The sequence below is a fragment of the Delphinapterus leucas genome, chromosome 1 (assembly GCF_059928025.1).
Source record: "Delphinapterus leucas isolate spDelLeu-1000000601 "Yukka" chromosome 1, BTC_Dleu_Yukka2, whole genome shotgun sequence".
Classification (NCBI taxonomy): domain Eukaryota; kingdom Metazoa; phylum Chordata; class Mammalia; order Artiodactyla; family Monodontidae; genus Delphinapterus; species Delphinapterus leucas.
Window position 1 is genome coordinate 58729436 of NC_143129.1, and position 18845 is coordinate 58748280.

An 18845-nucleotide genomic window follows, 5' to 3' on the forward strand; every position below is an offset into this window, starting at 1 on the left:
CCTGGTTCAGCCTTGGAAGGTTATACCTTTCTAAGAAGTTGTCCATTTCTTCCAGGTTGTCCATTTTATTGGCATAAAGTTGCTTGTAGTAGTCTCTTAGGATGCTTTGTATTTCTGTGGTGTCTGTTGTAACTTCTCCTTTTTCATTTCTAATTTTATTGATTTGAGTCCTCTCCCTCTTTTTCTTGATGAGTCTGGCTAATAGCTTATCAATTTTTTTATCTTCTCAAAGATCCAGCTTTTAGTTTTATTGATCTTTGCTATTGTTTTCTTTGTTTCTGTTTCATTTATGTCTGCTCTGGTCTTTATGATTTCTTTCCTTCTACTAACTTTGGGGGTTTTTTGTTCTCCTTTCTGTAGTTCTTTCAGGTGTAAGGTTAGACTGTTTATTTGAGATTTTCTTGTTTCTGGAGGTAGGTTGTATTGCTATAAACTTCCCTCTTAGAACTGCTTTTGCTGCATCCCATAGGTTTTGGATCATCATGTTTCATTGTCATTTGTCTCTAGGTATTTTTGGATTTCCTCTTCGATTTCTTCAGTGATCTCTTGGTTATTTAATAACATATTGTTTAGCCTCCATGTGTTTGTGTTTTTTACCTTTTTTTCCCTGTAATTGATTTCTAATCTCGTAGTGTTGTGGTCTGAAAAGATGTTTGATATGATTTCAATTTTCTTAAATTTACTGAGGCTTTATTTGTGACCCACAATGTGATCGATCCTGGAGAATGTTCTGTGCACACTTGAGAAGAAAGTGTAATCTGCTGTTTTTGGATGGAATGTCCTATAAATATCAATTTAATCTGTATGGTCTATTGTGTCATTTAAAGCTTGTGTTTCATTAGTGGTTTTCTTTTTGGATGATCTGTCCATTGGTGTAAGTGAGGTGTTAAATTCCTCCACTTTTATTGTGTTACTTTCGATTTCCTCTTTTATAGCTGTTAGTAGTTGCCTTATATATTGAGGTGCTCTTATGTTGGGAGCATATATGTGTATAATTGTTATATCTTCTTCTTGGATTGATCCCTTCATCATTATGTAGTGTCCTTCCTTGTCTCTTGTAACCTTCTTTATTTTAAAATCTATTTTATCTGATATGAGTATTGCTACTCCAGGTTTCTTTTGATTTCCATTTGCATGGAATATCTTTTTCCATCCCCTCACTTTCAGTCTGTATGTGTCCCTAGGTCTGAAGTGGGTCTCTTGTAGACAGCATATATATGGATTTTGTTTTTGTATCCATTCAGCGAGCCTGTGTCTTTTGGTTGGAGCATTTAATCCATTCACGTTTAAGGTAATTATCGATATGTATGTTATTATGACCATTTTCTTAACTGTTTTGGGTTTGTTTTTGTAGGTCCTTTTCTTCTCTTGTGTTTCCCACTTAGAGAAGTTCCTTTCACATTTGTTGTAGAGCTGGTTCAGTGGTGCTGAATTCTCTTATGTTTTGCTTGTCTGTAAAGCTTTTGATTTTTCCCTCGAATCTGAATGAGATCCTTGCCGGGTAGAGTAATCTTGGTTGTAGGTTCTTCCCTTTCATCACTTTAAATATGTCATGCCACTCCCTTCTGGCTTGTAGAGTTTCTGCTGAGAAATCAGCTGTTAACCTTATGGGAGTTCTCTGGTATGCTATTTGTCATTTTTCCCTCGCTGCCTTCAATAATTTTTCTTTGCCTTTAATTTTTGCCAATTTGATTACTATGTGTCTTGGCATGTTTCTCCTTTGGTTTATCCTGAGCTTTCTGGACTTGGGTGGCTATGTCCTTTCCCATGTTAGGTAAGTTTTCTACTACAATCTCTTCAAATATTTTCTCGGGTCCTTTCTCTCTCTCTTTTCTCCTTCTGGGACACCTATAATGCGAATGTTGTTACGTTTAATGTTGTCCCAGAGGTCTCTTAGGCTGTCTTCGTTTCTTTTCATTCTTTTTTCTTTATTCTATTCTGCAGCAGTGAATTCCACCATTCTGTCTTTATCCATTCTTCTGCCTCAGTTTTTCTGCTATTGATTCCTTCTAGTGTAGTTTTCATTTCAGTTATTGTATTGTTCATCTCTGTTTGTTTGTTCTTTAGTTCTTCTAGGTCTTTGTTAACCGTTTCTTGCATCTTCTCAATCTTTGCCTCCATTCGTTTTCCGAGGTCCTGGATCATCTTCACTACCATTATTCTGAATTCTTTTTCTGGAATGTTGCCTATCTCCACTTCATTTAGTTGTTTTTCTGGGGTTTTATCTTGTTCCTTCATCTGGTACATTGCCCTCTGCCTTTTCATCTTGTCTATCTTTCTGTGAATGTGGTTTTTGTGCCACAGGCTGCAGGATTGTAGTTCTTCTTGCTTCTGCTATCTGCCCTCTGGTGGATGAGGCTATCTAAGAGGTTTGAGCAAGTTTCCTGATGGGAGGGACTGGTCACCACTGTATTCTTTTTATTGGGCCACAGAACCATATTAAGTTATTCAAAGTACATACTGTGTCCTAGAGCATGTAGGCACCATCCTCAAAAAGAAATATCTGAGCTGTTGCTTCAGCTGTGCCTTTGGGAGGTTGTTCCAGCATTCAGTGAGGCCAGCAGCTTTGTATAGCACAGGAACTATATTTGATATCTTGTAATAACCTATAATGGGAAAGAATCTCCAAACTCCAGCACTCCATAGTCCAGAGGACCTCCTTTCCACATGCACTATTGTTACTTGACTGTTCCTCCCTTGTCTCTGCATCCCCTCCCTTCCCTGATTAACAGCTGTTTAAACCTGCCCTTTGGAGCACAGGGAAGGTCATAGAGGCTGAAGCCTATTCCCTACAACAAGAGATGGGGGACAGAGAAAGGCTTCCATGCCCAGGAGCCCCACAGGGTTCTGCTTGGTTTCATGATTAAACATCAGTCTCTACCCTCAAAACAATCACATGCAGAGATAATTTTAAAACATTTCTTCAGTGCAGCCATAGACTTACACAGGGACGTTACTCCAAGAGGGGGAATATCCAACAAGGCAGCCAGGGCAAGCTAGGCTGAGGCCAGCTAGGTACCTGGGGCACCAAGTTTAAGGAGGTGCTACTCTTAGGTTTGTGGAAGAGTGCTCTTAAATTTTGTGCCATGGGGGCCCTGACTGCCTTACCCTAAGCCTGGCCCTCTGTTCAGGAGAAGCATTAGAGAAGTCTTCTGGAAGGAGGCATTAAGTATGCAAAAATGAGCAGGAAGTAGTTTTCCAGGGGTCTCTTAGGGAGAAAGTTGTTTCAGGCAGAGGGAAGAGCATAAACAAAGCAGAGGTGCTAGAAATACTATGATGTGGGTAAAGAATTACCCACTCGTGGAGGTGGCAGGAGCATAACATTAAATGTGGAGAGTTGGGAGACATGAGAGAGACAAGAACAGAACACGGTGGGGTGGGGTCTTGTCAGCCATTTTAAGGAACTTGGAGTTTATCCTACTGCTATGGGAGCAGGAGAGTAGCACGGTCCATTTGTGCTTCAAAGAGAACATTCTGGTCAACCTCTGTGCTATCCAATTCATAGATATTATGAACCACAAATGCAAGCCACATTTGTAACTTTAAATTTGGTATTAGCCACATTAAAAAAGGAAGAGGAAAAGGAAAAACTAATTTGAGTATTTTATTTGACTTGACATATTCAAATATAATCATTTCAACGTGTAATCAATATTAAACAATCTTAATGAGATGTTTTATATTCCTTTTTATTGTACTAAGTCCTCAAAATCCAGTGTGTAATTCATGCTTTTAGCACATCTCAATTCTGTCTAGCCACATTTCGAGTGCTCAACAGCCACATGTGGCTAATGCTGCAATATTGAACAATGCACGTCTAGAGGATGGAATTTAGATGCTAAAAAACCCAGGCAGCCTTTTACAAGGTTTAGGGGAAGATGATAAGTTTCTAATCCAGGATGTTGGTAATGAGAATGGAGAGAAGGTGATAGTCAAGTGACTTAGCTATTCCTGGCTTCTTTGTTTGTGAAATCAGGATACAGTATTTACCTTCCTGGATGATTCAGAGATTCTCTGAGATGATGTTATATAAAGCACCAGCCCAGGCTGGCAGGGAAAGTATGCTCAGCCAGCATTCTCCCCACTACCCATGCTGTTTGCTCTCTCCAGGAACAAGAATTGACATCTGACTTGGATAAGGTGGGGTTTAAAGCACTGGAATGGCACAGTATCAAGCATAGACTGTGGTCACTAAAAGAAATTATTGCATAGTAGCACCACTGCACCTTCCCAGGTGTCTCCCTTGATACCATCTAAGTGAAGAGAAGCTAGTTCCTGACTGTCATGGGGTGGCCGGAAGAATACATGAAGCCAGTCCAGGACAGGCAGAAAAGCAGAATTGCTGACATTCCCGGCAGCAGCCACTCCGACAATCGGCAGTTGGCAGTAGCTCCAGATGATTGAGAATTGAACAGCTTAATTGGAAGAATATGAACTTTGTAGAGTGCCAGGCTAGCATGGCTAAGTGCAAGAATGTTTCTCCCAAGCCCACCTTCCTTGCCTTAGGTTGATGTGCACATACTCTCTTGGTGGAATGCCCCCAGACAAACTCCTGTGAATAGATCAACAGATCCTATGTTCTTTGGAATTAAAAAAAAAAAAAAAGCATTTCCAAGTAGGTGCAGGATACAGCCCTCCAGTTAGATTTGCTTGTATTGAAGAAAGAGGCTGGGGATAGGAAGGAGGAAGATAGGTCATTCTCTACTGCATGAGATCTCCATCTCCATGTGGGGTGTCCGAAGAGTAAGACAGAGGCTACAGATAAATCTCAGCTGCATTGAGACCCTTCTGATCACAGGAAAGTCCTGCCTACCTCATATTTCCACCAAGGTAACTTTCGGATGAATACTTGTTCGTTTTCAAAATGATTATTTTGGTCAGCTCAAGTCACTGGGTGGGTGCTGTGAATTTTTAAATGTTACCAAGTAATTAATGCCTAGAACTGGAGAGAAACACAGCTCAGGTTCCCTTGGGTTCCCTCTGACTCGTGTTAATTTGCTTATCTCGGTATTAGTCAGCGTAAGCCAACCGTTGTAACAAACAACCCCCAAATTCCACTGGCATAACATAACAAATGATTGTTTGTGTAACAGTCTGAGTTAGAGGAGCAGCTCCCCTGGACAGCTGTCGTCCAAGCAGAGGTCCAAGGACCCTTGTACCTTATATCTCATGGCTCTAACCTTCAGTCCTCAGAACACTTTCCTGCCTTCTCATAGGAGAGGAAAGAAAAAAGAGAATTGCAGTTGGGAGCATTCATGGGCCAGGCATGGGAGGAGGTACTCGATTCCTTTGTCCAGAGTTCAGGCACATGGCCACACTTAACTTCAGGAGGCTGGCAGATACAGACTAACTGTGTGTGAATGGTAAATAGGGAAAAGGTTTGCTGAACATCCAGTCGGTCTCTGTCACAGTCATTCTCTCTCTCTCTCTCTCTCTGATGAGAATAAAATGGACTGTTTTGGGCTCTGACTTGACCCTGGAGGTCTGAGAGTCAGGGCAACATTAATTAGAGGGTGATGCTCTGTAGTTTCAAGGTGATTATTAATCAGCATAATGTCACAGTCAAAAAGTTGTAATGCCGAACGAAAGTTTTTCTCTCTGTATTCCAGACCTATTTGATCAGTTTCTGAGCCAAAGAAAGGAAAGGTGCTACAACCAGAGTGCCAACAGAATGGAGGGCTAGTTTAGTCTTCCATCACTAACTGGCACCGTGTTGTCATCCATGGTTCTAGGTACTTTTGCCATAAGCATCTTTGCCGCAAACATTTTCACCACATAATTAATTGGCAGCAAGGCAATTTTGCTATGAAAGATAAAATAACTGGTTGACAATTTTTGGTTTGACAGTTTGGTTTCAACTGATTGAAATGAGTTAGTATTTCTTCCAGTTAGTGACTTTATTGATAGGTTTATCCAACTGTCGGATGACAATGATTCACCCCCAAAAGTTGGTTTCTTATTTTGAAACATACTACGCTGGAGGAGAAAGAAGTCAAGGGCCCCAAAGATGCAGGGTTGAGCCTACACTTCCCATAGAACTTTGGAAAGTCTATGAAGGTACAACTGACAAGATGCTAAGGACAAACAATAGCGCAGAGTCTTTCACAAAACAATACAAAGCTCGGTTACCAGCATGTATCCTGGTATTTGGAAATGGTTACCTCTTCTTAAAGGAGGAAGAAATTTAAATGAAAAAAAGTGCAATGCTGAATGAGGGGACAAATCAACAAGAAAAAATAATAAAAAAAAATGTATATATATATATACACTATATATATAGTATATATATATATATAAACTATGAATGAAAGACTTGGAAGACAAGTGCTTAGGTACAACCCACAAAATAAAATCAATTATTTGTACAGCATTGCCCTGAATCTACACCCATTTAAAATATATTCAAATACTTTGTATTTTGCAATAAAGTCTTTTTAATTTTGTAGTTCATTTTTCATGTTTCATTATGTCCTTTTATATTTTGTTATTTTATCTTTTACAACAGAATCACCTTAAGGCCAATTAGTTATGTGGTGAAAACGTTTGTGGCAAAAATGCTTGCGGCAAAGATGTTTATGGCGAAAATACCCTACGTGATCACCCATGGCCCCTACTTGCCAGCCAAGCTTAGTGGATCTTTTGTGGTGGTACTATGGCAGCAGAGTATTTTCTTTTTGCTTTAAAAACCAACCCTGGATGTCTAGAATAAGCAACTATACCTGCAAGGGTGTGGAGATTCCAGTCTGGTAAGATACTGTGAAATGCAGGCAGTGGTCCTAGTTGGGTGATAATAGAGATGGTCATTGTAACAGATGTTGTGATGTGCCACAGAGGTTCCCTCTTCAGGGTTGATGACATATCCCCTTGCTTCTTGGAATATTGACTCCTGAATGCTCATAGGTCACAGCTATGCCTCTCACTAGGAACTGACTTGACCAAAGTTATGCCTCCTCCCATGCATAACTCCTTCTGGGTAACCTATGGCTAATGACTGCCTGCCTAGAGATTTAAAAGACTAGCTGTCTTGCCTCAATTTGGGACAACTCTGAAGGGCCATTCAAGCTCCAAGACTCCCTATAGAGTCTGCTTAGGTCTCAGTTACAACCTCATTTCAAGTCAGATTCTTCTTCTGCCCAAACTTTCCATCTTCACTTCCTTACATATATATCCCTCAAGAACCCTTCCTACTAAAGCTTCTGCTTGCAACTTCTCATCTAAGAATCCATTGATACAAAAAGTAGTTTTAGGAAGCTGACTTTCAAAATGGAATTTTGGACATGGGTCAGTCATTGGCTCTCTGGCAATGAGAACCCCATCACCGGTAGTAGGTGGAGTAGAGCTTGCCCCTGAAATGCTATATCAGTGCAATTGTTAAAATCAGGAAAATTTCTGTGCAATTGTTAAAACATTCACCAGCAATAGAATGATATGGGATGTCCACAGAAGAGGATACACGCCCTGCTGCAGTATTTCTCATGATTGAAGGGATAAGGAAAATATAATTATAAGGACCATGGAATTGGGTGGCTGTTGCTGAGCACCATTGATTTTTGAAAGATAAATAATGACAGGCTCAGGTGACTAATCACCATTTCAAGACAAAATATGAAAGCTAGAGGGCCTCAGCTGCATTTAGGGAAACCCTGATCTCCTGCAACCAGAGTTCGTACCAAGAGAATAAAAAACTAGGCTCAGGACTTAATCATTAAAGTAGTAGAGCTTCAGATAGGATTGAATTCTCAGTCTTAGTAAGTTTCTTTGCCAAATACAGCACCCTAATGGGGAAGGAGTAGGCTACTGAGACATGTAATGGGCTAAGTAGATGTGGTTAAGGACCTTGACTTGCTGGGTCTTCAGAAGTCCCCTCCTCCCCTCTGCCTTGTTAGAAGACAGTATCCCTCCCTTTCCTTGAAAGTGATGCAGAGACCTCAAAGGAGGCATGCACCTCATGAAACAATGCTTGCCTGCTTCAGGATTAGTCCCACCACCCCTCTTGGCAACCAATTCAATAAGGAAGACTGAATCTCAGTAAACCAGTCTAGAGATGTGATAAGCCTGCTATGGAAGGAGAGAGGGTATACACCAAAGGAGCTGCAAGGCATAGCTAATTGGTACTTGTAGTAGCTGGTAGTATGCATGGGACTGAACCCTGGAGTACTGGATCAAGAGGGACAGAACATAAGGTTAGATAATCAAGAGTTTATCAACACAGGAACAGTCTTCTTTTTATATGATTTGACACAATTGCAAAGACCCAAGAGATGATACTGATCTACTACTAGAAGGGCTTTATAATCTGGAAAAGGCCGAGGCCCACGTATTGTGAAGTAGAAGTGCTAGAACTTCCATGGAGTATGGTGAAGGAATAGATCAAAAGTTTCAAAGAAGTTGGCACACCGGACTGCATATACTATATAAGGCTGGAAATGCACCAGTTGAATATGTTCCATGGGAGGGCCTGAAGGACACTCCAAGTGTCATACCGATAAGGAATACCCTGGTGAAAGTTGGATCAGCTTAGTCATGACAGTTCTCTGTAGATCAAGGCTGATGATAGGAGAGGCTAATATAGAATTGGGCTTCCTAATAGCCCGATTATATCCCCAAACAGCAAAGGTTCATTGGTGGCACTCAAACCCTCGGAAGCAAGGTAGTTGCAATTATTGTAATGAAGCAAGGTGGCCATAGATACCACATTATGTGGCAAAATCCAAGGGTCTTTGGGTTGGGCTGGAGAGGAAATTTAACCTCCAAAGAGGTATGGAGATATTAATGGGAACTTGGTGTTTTCAGAGGCAAGTTAGGGGACAGTTAGGCAAAGGGGATAGGATACTTCTTAGTTTACACAAGCAAAAGGTATCAAGGATGGATGATAGGAAGAGATGAGGGAAACCTCTCAAGTTAAAATTCTTGTCACTTTGTCAAGTTTCCAAACTTGAGTCAGTTCTCAGAACCAGAACATTGAGGGCAGAAAGAGATGCTGGTTTCCTATGAAAAGGGATCCTGCAATTGTATTCAGTTGAAATTCCTCTAGTCCTTCTCCCAGGGACTACAGCTATTTACTAAGTGACATGCATTTGGTAAAAGGAAATACCCAAAGTCTTCAATATGCCGAAATAGCCTTCCTGTTAGAGTTGAATCTAGGGATCAATTTGGGGAGTGTTGCCATACAGTGGTGCTGTATGCGCCAGGAAATAAATGAAATTCTGGAATCCTTGGTCTGGCTCACAGTGGGTCACCAGGGTTCAAGGACACAGCTGATGGTCATTTGCTGGTAAAAAATTGAAATTGACATGCTTGTTATTTGGCAGAAACCCTTGGATTTAGTATTTGTTCCTTAATCTGTGGAGTAAGAAATATAGTAGTGAAAGCGGGATGGAAGTCTCTGCAACTTTCACGCAAGCCAAGAGTAAATAAAACAATAATATTGCAACGTGGGGAAAATAGTAAATATTAGTGCTACCTTCAAAGAGGTAAAGAATACAAGGGTGATGATCTGTGACAAATCCCCATTTAATTCAATAGAATGTCCCATACAAAAATGGAATGAATTGAGACCAAATGATGCACTACTGCAAAGCAAGTAGTGGACCCAAACGCAGCTGCTATGCCGGACATGATTTTACTAAAGCGGATTAATATAGGCTCCAACACATATTAAGTGGCCGTTGATCCGGTGAGTGCATTATTTTCCATCCCTATAGGAAAAGAGGACCGGACACAGTTCATATTTACGTGAGATGGACAAGAGTATACAAATATGGTCTTGTCTCAGGTTATATTAACACTTTGACTCTCTGTTATATTGCTAGAAGGGGTATGAAGTGTCTGACATTCCACAGGGCATCAAATTGGCCCATTACATTGACAGTGTCACGCTAATCAAACCAGATGAGAAAGAAGTAGCAAGTATGTTGGAAGCCTTGGCAAAACGGATGTACTCTAGAGGGTGGAGATTAAAGCTTCAGAACCCCAGTACATTAATGAACTATTTAAGGATCCGAAGTCGTGAAGAAAGCTAGACCATCCTCGTCAAATTAAACAACAAAATATTATATCTATCTTACACCTCCCACTACTAGGAAAGCATAAATTTTAGTAGCCTTTTCAAGTTCTAGAGGGAGCATATTCTGCACCTGGCAATACTGCTGACCCGTTTACTGGGTAACACTAAAGCCTGTGGACTTTGAGCAGTGTCTCAAGCAGGAAAGCTCAGCAGGACAAGGCTGTGCAGTGGTCTTGACGCTTGAGTCATATGACCCAGGAGACCCTGTAGGACTAACAGCATCTATGGCGGGCGAAGATAGTGTGTAGAGTTTATGGGAAGCTCCAATAGAAGCATCACAATGTGGGCCTGTGGGGTTCTGAAGAAAGTCCCTACCATCTACAACAGAGGACTGTCACCATGAGAAAACGGTTACTGATGTGCTGCTTGGCTTTGGTAAATACAGAGCTTCTGACTACGAGATACCAACGACCTTGTGGCAAGAGTATCCATCATGAGCTGGGTTCCGTCAAAGCCACCAAGTCATAAGGTGGGGCTAGTCCTGCAGCAATCCATTCTAAGATGGATATGGTACATCCAAGATTGGGAAATATCAAAGCTGGAGAGCACAAGTAAGCCAATCAAGCAGGTGGCCCAGAGTCAAATGCCATCCATCAGTGTTGCATTAGTGTGTCTCCGATAGCTCACATCTGTGACCTACTGGGAGGCCTTTATGACCAGATAAGAGAGAAGTAAAAAGCCCAACCTTTATTTCTAGTGTGGTGGTGATGGATAGTGATGAGGGCATATCCTCTCAGTGGGAAGAATGTTGATGTTAGATGCAACTAGTCATCAACTCTGGGTAGAAACAGAAGTGGCCTGAAATAAAACCATAGATAAACTCATGGGCAGTAGTGAATGGCATGGTTGGTTGATCAAGGGCCTGAAAGGAGAAAGATTGGAAAATCGAAGACAAAGAGGCCTAGTAAAAAGGCACGTGGATGAAAGTGGACAGGAAGTGTGAAGGCCTTTGAACTGCATGTTAACATTCAGCAGAGAACTTCTACTGTGGAAGAGGCACTAAACAGTTAGAATGAGCTGGTCAGCTGGTGAAAGCCAGCATCTGTCATTAGTCACTGTGATGCTGGCACAATGGATGCGTGAACTAAATAGTCCTGGGAACAAGTATGGAGGCTATGTGTGGTTTCCCATGCCGATCTGATTACTGCTGCTGTTGAATGGTCCTTGGAGGCAGCTGAGAACTTTGAACAAACGCTTTAGAGTACTGATTATTCTCACCTTTTTACTATGTTAGCTTTTGGAGGCATTTGTGTGCCCACAAATAGTGTTGAGACTGATAGGTTTTTCTGTAGGCCAATCTGACTCTGCAGTAAAACAATTTTCTCAGGTGCTCCCAGTAAGATCATTAAAAAAAATTATTTTTCTTTCACAGGAGGCAACGAGAGCAGGAATGCATCTTGATAGCAAAAGCAAGAACGTATAGGCTGAAGAGGAGTCATTAAGAATAAAGGGCATAGTAAGACTACGTTTGAAAATGATATGCCCTTGTAAATAGAAAATTTTAAGGAATCCTCCAAAAAAATTTAGAACGTATTAGTTCAGCAAGGTTTCAGGATATAAGATCAATATATGGAAATCAATTGTAGTTCTATACACAAACAATGAAAAATCCAGAAATGAAATTAAGGAAATAATCCCATTTATAATAGTATCAAAAAGGATAAAATATTTAGGAATTAATTTAGCAGAAGTCTGAGAATTTAAGACCAAAAAACTACAAAATATCATCAGAAGAAATTAAAGATTTAAATGGAAAGACATGCCATCTTTATAAATCAGAAGATTTAATATTGTTAAGATGGCAATACTCCACAAATCGATTTACAGATTCATCACAATCCCTATCAAATTTCAGCCACATTTTTTGCAGAAAATGACAAGCTGAACTTCAAAAACCACAGAATAGTAATAACATCTTGACAAAGAAAAAGTTGGAGGTCATACATTTCCTGATTTCCAAACTGACTACAAAGCTAGGCTAATAAATACAGTGTGGTAACCGGCATTAAGATAGACATACAGAGCAATCGAATGGAATTGAAGGTTTAGAAATCAAGCCATACATTTATGATCAATAAATTTTCAACACATGTGCTAAGACAATTCCAGGGGGGACAAATCTTTTCAACACACGTTGGGACAAGTGGATATACACATACCAAAGAATGAAGTTGGACCCCCTTCTCAAACCATACAAAAATTAACTCAAAATGGATCAGAGGTCTAAATGTAATAGCTACTACTGAAAGACTCTTAGAAGAAAACATAGCGGTAAATCTATGTGACCTTAGATTAGGCAATGGAGTTTTAGATATGACACCGAAGCAACGAAAGAAAAGAATAGATAAATTGGACTTCATCAACATTTTAAACTTTGTGCTTCAAAGGAACACTTTCAAGAAAGTGAAAAGAAAATCATACATATTATATGATTCCATTTATATGAAATGCTCAGAATAGGCAAATCTATAGAAACAGAAAAGAGATTAGTGATTGCCAAGGACTGGGGGTCAGGGAGGAATGCAGAGTGATGGCTAATGGATAAAGGATTTCTTTCTTGGGTCAGGCAAATGTTCTGGAATTAGAGAGTGGTGATTGATGCACAACTTTTTGAATAAGAACTACTGAACTGTACACTTTAGAGGGGTGAACTTTATGGTTTGTGTATTATATCTCAATAAAATTCTTATTTGAAAATGAAAAGAATGAAGGGCAGGAGGGTGGATCTGGAATGTGAACATTAGGCTGACTCATCACTGTGTCTAGGAATATGTACCTAGGCTCATTCTGCCCCCATTTCTTAGAACATTCCCCCACCTTTCTGCCTATCCATGTCTTCTACTTCTACTATAACTGGAATAGAAACTCTGCCTCCCTCATGTCTGTATCTAAAAATGTTATGGTAGTACTATACCCTGGTTCCCCATCAAGGAATTCAACTAGGAATTGCCTGCAATCCAGTACTTGCTAGTAGTGCGCTTAAGATGCGCTCTTTGAAAGAGACAGTCTAATGGGCATGTTAACTAGCCATTCTCTCTGATACTCCAAGCTCTATCACTCTAATAAGTTACAGCATCAGAAACAATGTACCTGGGCCATGTGACCTAGGCAGGCACAGGCATTTTGGTGATGAGTGATGTTATTATATTCTCTGCTTTTTAGAGGATCTATATAAGAAATATCTGTTTGAATGTCTTACCTATGTCTGCCACAGAACTGTAATTGAAGACCTTTTCTATTATATTACCCAGTGACCCTGATACAATGGCCCAGATGATAAACTTCTCTGTTTCCAGGAAGAAGTCTGCTTTTGCAAGTGAGTAATATATTTCTTTTTCCTTTCCTTTCCTTCCCTTCCCTTCCCTTTCCCCCAAACATAGAAACTATCTAATGTAATATCTACTGTGAGCTTGCTCTACCCTTTATATGCTTTACCTTATTTTACCATCACAACATCCTATGATATCCACACAGTTATTGTGCCCCTTTTACAGATGTGCAAACTGAGGCTGAAAGAGATGAAATGACATATCCCGCCCCTCACAATTGTAAATGACAGAGATGGGATTTGAACCAAAGCAGCCTGACTCCAGAAAGTATGCTAAGTCCAGCTTCTGCATTCACTTAGCTGTATAGCCTCTCCCAAGTTTTATTCTACAAGTCATCTGCAAAATTTTCAATTTAAGGGAGTGTACATACTAAATACTGTTTTTTTTTTTCCCCACACCTCCTATCTGAAAATGCTTGATAAATAACATTGATTGATTCATTCCTCCAAGTTTGAGATCCTTGGAAGAATGACCTTACATAAATTCTGGTGGCTGTTTTTATTAATGCTGTAAGGGTAGTAATCGCACAGGCTGGAAGAGAGGAGGACAGAATTGAAAACAGAAATAATTCATTCTATTTCTTAGATTAGGTGCCTAGAGGTGGCACGGTACCTTAGCAGTCTGAAGTTTGGGGCCTCTGGGTGCTTGCACATTGCTGCTGCGGATTTAATCATCTCGTCTGACGTATGTTTCTGTAGAGTGACAAGTACTCCCTGTCCCACTTATGAACAGATTTACTCTGATGGGCTTGGGGGGAAAAGCCCTTTTCTCAGCCAGCATGATTCAGCTGGTCTGTGGGGCTGCTTACCTGTAAACACATTCACAAGCAAGCTAGCTCTCAGCCCACAGAATTTTGATTTAGTTAAGTTTCCTTTTTTCTTTCTCTCCTCTCTCCTCTCTTTGCTTAGACTATTGGTATATATAGGTCAGGCACCTGCCTCCTAACTGGTTGAGAGATTAAAGACTAGGGGAGCACCAAGATTTTCATAAGTCAGGTTTGCACCTCCTGGCCAGACATCACTGACCTTTTGTTTCCTTAGCCCCTGTGCTTCCTAGGAGCCTCCTTTTTTTTTTTTTTTTTTTTTTTTAAGAGTCCTGAGAACTGCAGGAAGATAATAACAGGCATACTCTCTAAGAGTTTGCCCCTTCAAGTACGGTCTTCAGACCAGCAGCAGCAGCATTGCCAGGGAGCTTCTTAGAAGTGCAGAAAATCTGGGCTCCCACAGACATGCTGAATTCAAATTGCAGGTGAATCATACACACATTAAAGTTGGGAAGCCTTGATTATAGAACACTTCACCCTCCAGGGGAGGAAGCATCTCCTCTAGCAAACAGATCTCCCATGGCAGTGCCTTGTGTCTTGGACTGCATAACAAGGTGCTGACACGGGGCTCAGGAGCTACAAATAAGGGCACCAGCCAGATGTAGTGTGTGCCTTCAGTGGGGCTCTGCTACTGTCATTGCTCTCTTCTGCCCTCCGAGAAGGGAGGCACGTGTTACATGTTAAATCTTTCCCTCATAAATATGTAAATCATATGGAGACCTGGAGTATTGCTTCCATAGTTATTAGAAGGTTCACAACAAATGTCACCAGTGTCTCTTCCAGGGAGTGATTTGCTCCCTTTCTGTGCTCTCCGTCAAGACTTTGCCCATCTCTAGTAGAGAATGCACCACTCTGCTTTGTTTATGCATCCTCATCCCTCACATTATATTGTACAATTCTTCCTGGCCCAAAAGAATACATAAAAGAAGGAAAAAGGGAGGAAAGGAAGGAGGGAGGGAGGGAGGGAGGGAAGAAATGGGATTGAGTTTTAGAGAACTGAAGGTACACATGTGTTCTGGATGTCAGAGAGTATGGAGCAAAAGTAGGGAGAGAAGTGAGTGTTCGAAAAGGAAAGAAAAATCTTAGGGAGGTAGGGATGAAGCTGTTGGGTTACAGATAAGGGGACAAACCAAGAATTAAGGTCGCTTAAATGTAAGTGTGGAGCCAACATGGGAATCCAGGTCTGTCTGACTGAGGGCATATGCGTGTTCTGTACCACACTGCTTTTAACATCATGAAAGGATAGCACTAGAAAGTCCCCCAGTACCTGCATAGCAAACCCAACTCCCTCGTCCACAGGGGAGCAAACTCCCAGAGAAGTGGAGCGACTTGCCCACAGTTGCAAAGCTGGTTGGTGGCAGAACCAGAACAAGAAACCAGAAGAAAGTTGTGTGTCTACAGCCCAGTCATACTACCTGAATTTTCCCATCTATCCTTCCAGGTCTGGAGTTAAGGCCTTACTTTTGTGCCTTGGGTGGCTCCTTCCGTCCACGGCCTCTTGCTCTTCTGTTGGAAGGAGTAAGGACTCTAAGGGCATATCAGAGTGTTGCCATGGTGACTGCAGCCTAAGGCCTTTGGAGGTTCGTGGTACCCAGATACCTTTAGCCTTTACACAGAAGATGTTTTGCAGGAAGTACCAGATTTGTAAAGATATTCAAAGTCTAATTGATGGTCTCTAGAAAACAGCAAGAAATTGGAGGCAGGATGCTGTAATTAAAAAACATTGAGCTGATAGAGTCATCAGGAAACTGGCAAGTTGATCCCTCTATCTCCAGCTTAGATGGAAACATGTCTACTCTGTGTTTAAAGCTTCTCTGGGGAGAAAGTTTAATCTTTTTTCTTTCACTTGTTATAGCAACTGATTATTTTTGCTAGAACCAATCCCAGAAGATGTGAGGATACTCTTACCTCTTAGTAGTCCTCTTATGCTTCCTGGAAAGTGGTCTTCCTTCCCCCACCTTCACACTCCCAAGCCCTGAACTGGGTCCCTGTCATCTCCCAGGACCCAGACGTCATTTACTGGCAGAGAGAGGTAGAGAAGGAAGCAGATTAGACTGCTATTCCTAGCCCTGCTAATAGATACAACCTTGGGAAAGTTCTTTCACCTTTTCCTCATGTCAGAAATCAGTAGACAGGATGACCTCTAAAACACTTCCTACTCCAAAAATCTAATCCTCTATTTTGCCTGAGGGCTAAACTTCTAAGACTTATTTCTTCCTAAGGGCATTTTAATTTTCATACAAAATATAATGGCAAAAAGATCTCTTTTATATGCAAGAGAACAGACTTACATGGTGAAATTACAAACATTGGAGGTGATTTTTGGGGGCAGGACAACATGTAGGCGATGTATTCCAACCACTCGTAAGGTAGCTCTGCCCATCATGACCACTATTTTCGTATTTGTGAAAAGAAGCCAGGAACCGGATCTGAACTATTCCTGATATCCAGTATTTGAAGCAATCTTCATTTCTGTTTTTGGCTATGGATGCACGAGTATGCATTATATTATCAGCAGCAGGTATTAAATGTATTATTTAGTGTTAGAGGTATTAGTCTCGAACATTAGGGCAGATTAGCATTTGATATATTAGTTCTTTGGGGTTACAATTGATGCTTGAATTTCCGATTGTTATATCTAGTAACTGAATTGTGATTTGGCTCTTAATTCCACGATGAGTTCACCAACATTGACAAACCTAGTACTAATTAATTAATGACAATTCTTGATTTGCAACCATGTCTGAGAAAAGATAACACATCTTCTGATTATTATAGACTCTTAAGGCAATCATTTGGGGACAGCCTTTCCTTATGGCATTTCTCAGCCTAGCTTTCTGAGAAACTCATGCTGAATTCATGGTTTCAAGCTTTTAAAAGCCTCTTAAGAAATCCTGCCCATCCTTTACCACCCCCCCCTCGACTTCCTCCACCTGCCTTGTGGAAGCCAAGTCTTTGGTCTGCTGCTTTGATCCAAGCTCTTCTACACCAGATACCCCATCACTGCCTTGGAACGGAGGAGTCAGACATCTGTCACAGATATCAGGTAAGTAGGTCAAATATAAACATGTCTACTACTGTAATTAATTATTAATGTCTTTTAGACCCTCTATCAATATGGTGCTTGCTTCTGGGCTCAGAAGGGCACTCCTAAATATTTACCAATGTGTAATAGTACTTTTAGATGGAGTTGATACACTCAGCTTCATGGTTTAAACCTTCCAGCAGGCAAGCAGTGGAAATCTTTGTAACTAGATGAATATATTTCTAAAACCATATCATAGTATAGCATCTTCCCAGAGCCTTCCTAAGACAAGGAGTCTGAGGTAAGGAGATGCAGCATCCTTCCTAATAACTCTATAGGTGGGCTTTTCCCCCCCGTCCGCTCTCTGATTCAGAGACTGACAGCTGAGGTTTCCCACCCCTCAGCTGTGGGGCTGGCTTAGGTGGGATGTGCACCCTCATGTACTGACTCAGTTCCCACTGGGACAATTACCTTCATGCTACAGAGCATGCAACTGCTGATTCTGTGCACAACGCTTTCTCAATTGCTCTCCTCCCCACTCTGAATATTGCCGTGCACGGTGTGCCTTTAATTTGTGGGTGAAAGCCTCTGCCCACCCACTCCTACAGCATATAGATATGCACACTCTGAATGCTACAATCGGACTCTCCTATCTGCCTTACACCTCTCAAACCCCATCCTGGGAAGGTATCAAAGCCTTCCTACCAGTTGCAACCCCTTTCCCAACAAATGCACACTCCTTTGGCACATCAACACCCCCACTGATGAAAATGACATCTGTTGGTTCCATCTTCCACAGACGAGAAGCTTGACATAAACTCCCCAAAGTAAGCAGCGGCTGAACCAGAAATAGGCAGCCAATACCTGTGTTCATCCCTAAATCATTCCATCACTCTGTATTTCTACATTAGAAGCCTTCAGGGGAGTTGTGAAGAAAGAAATGCCCTAGGCTGCTTATCTACCAAGGATTTCAGGTCCTCCTGGGTTGATGGTACAGTAATAGACTGCTGAATTCCTCTCTTTGCAAAAATAAACGAAGATGGCTCTGGGCAGAGAGACACGACCATCCTTTCTGTCTCCCAGTTCATTTTGTACCAACCAAGATGTACCACAGGTAAGGAATGAGGTACTTAGTATTTACACGGTGACTTTCGCCTGAATAAAATGGGGGTTGTCATGCCTACACATTGTACTTGGATCATGTGGAGAACAGACAGAGAATTGGTTCTCCAAAAGATCTGCTATAAAATGCTTCTCATACCACCTGGGGGAGGCACTAAGGGAGAATGATGCATTGTTCTGTGTGGCTTATGTCAAACCTGACTTTTAGGCTGGGAAAGTAGTAATCAGACAGAATGGAGAAAACCAAGGCCATGTCTGCATGTTTCCCAATTTCCTCAAAGGCAATCCCAGACCATAAGATGCAGAAGATGAAAAATTCTCCTGATGTCCACAGCAGTGCAGGCAAAGAGAAACCCCTGTTAGCAGGCATTTGCCCTAGGCACAGAGGCTACAGTTCTCCTGGATAGCAGGAACTTCTCTACTACTCTCCTGATAGTGGCCTATCCTGGTTGTCAGACCTGTGTTAGCCCTCACACCTGG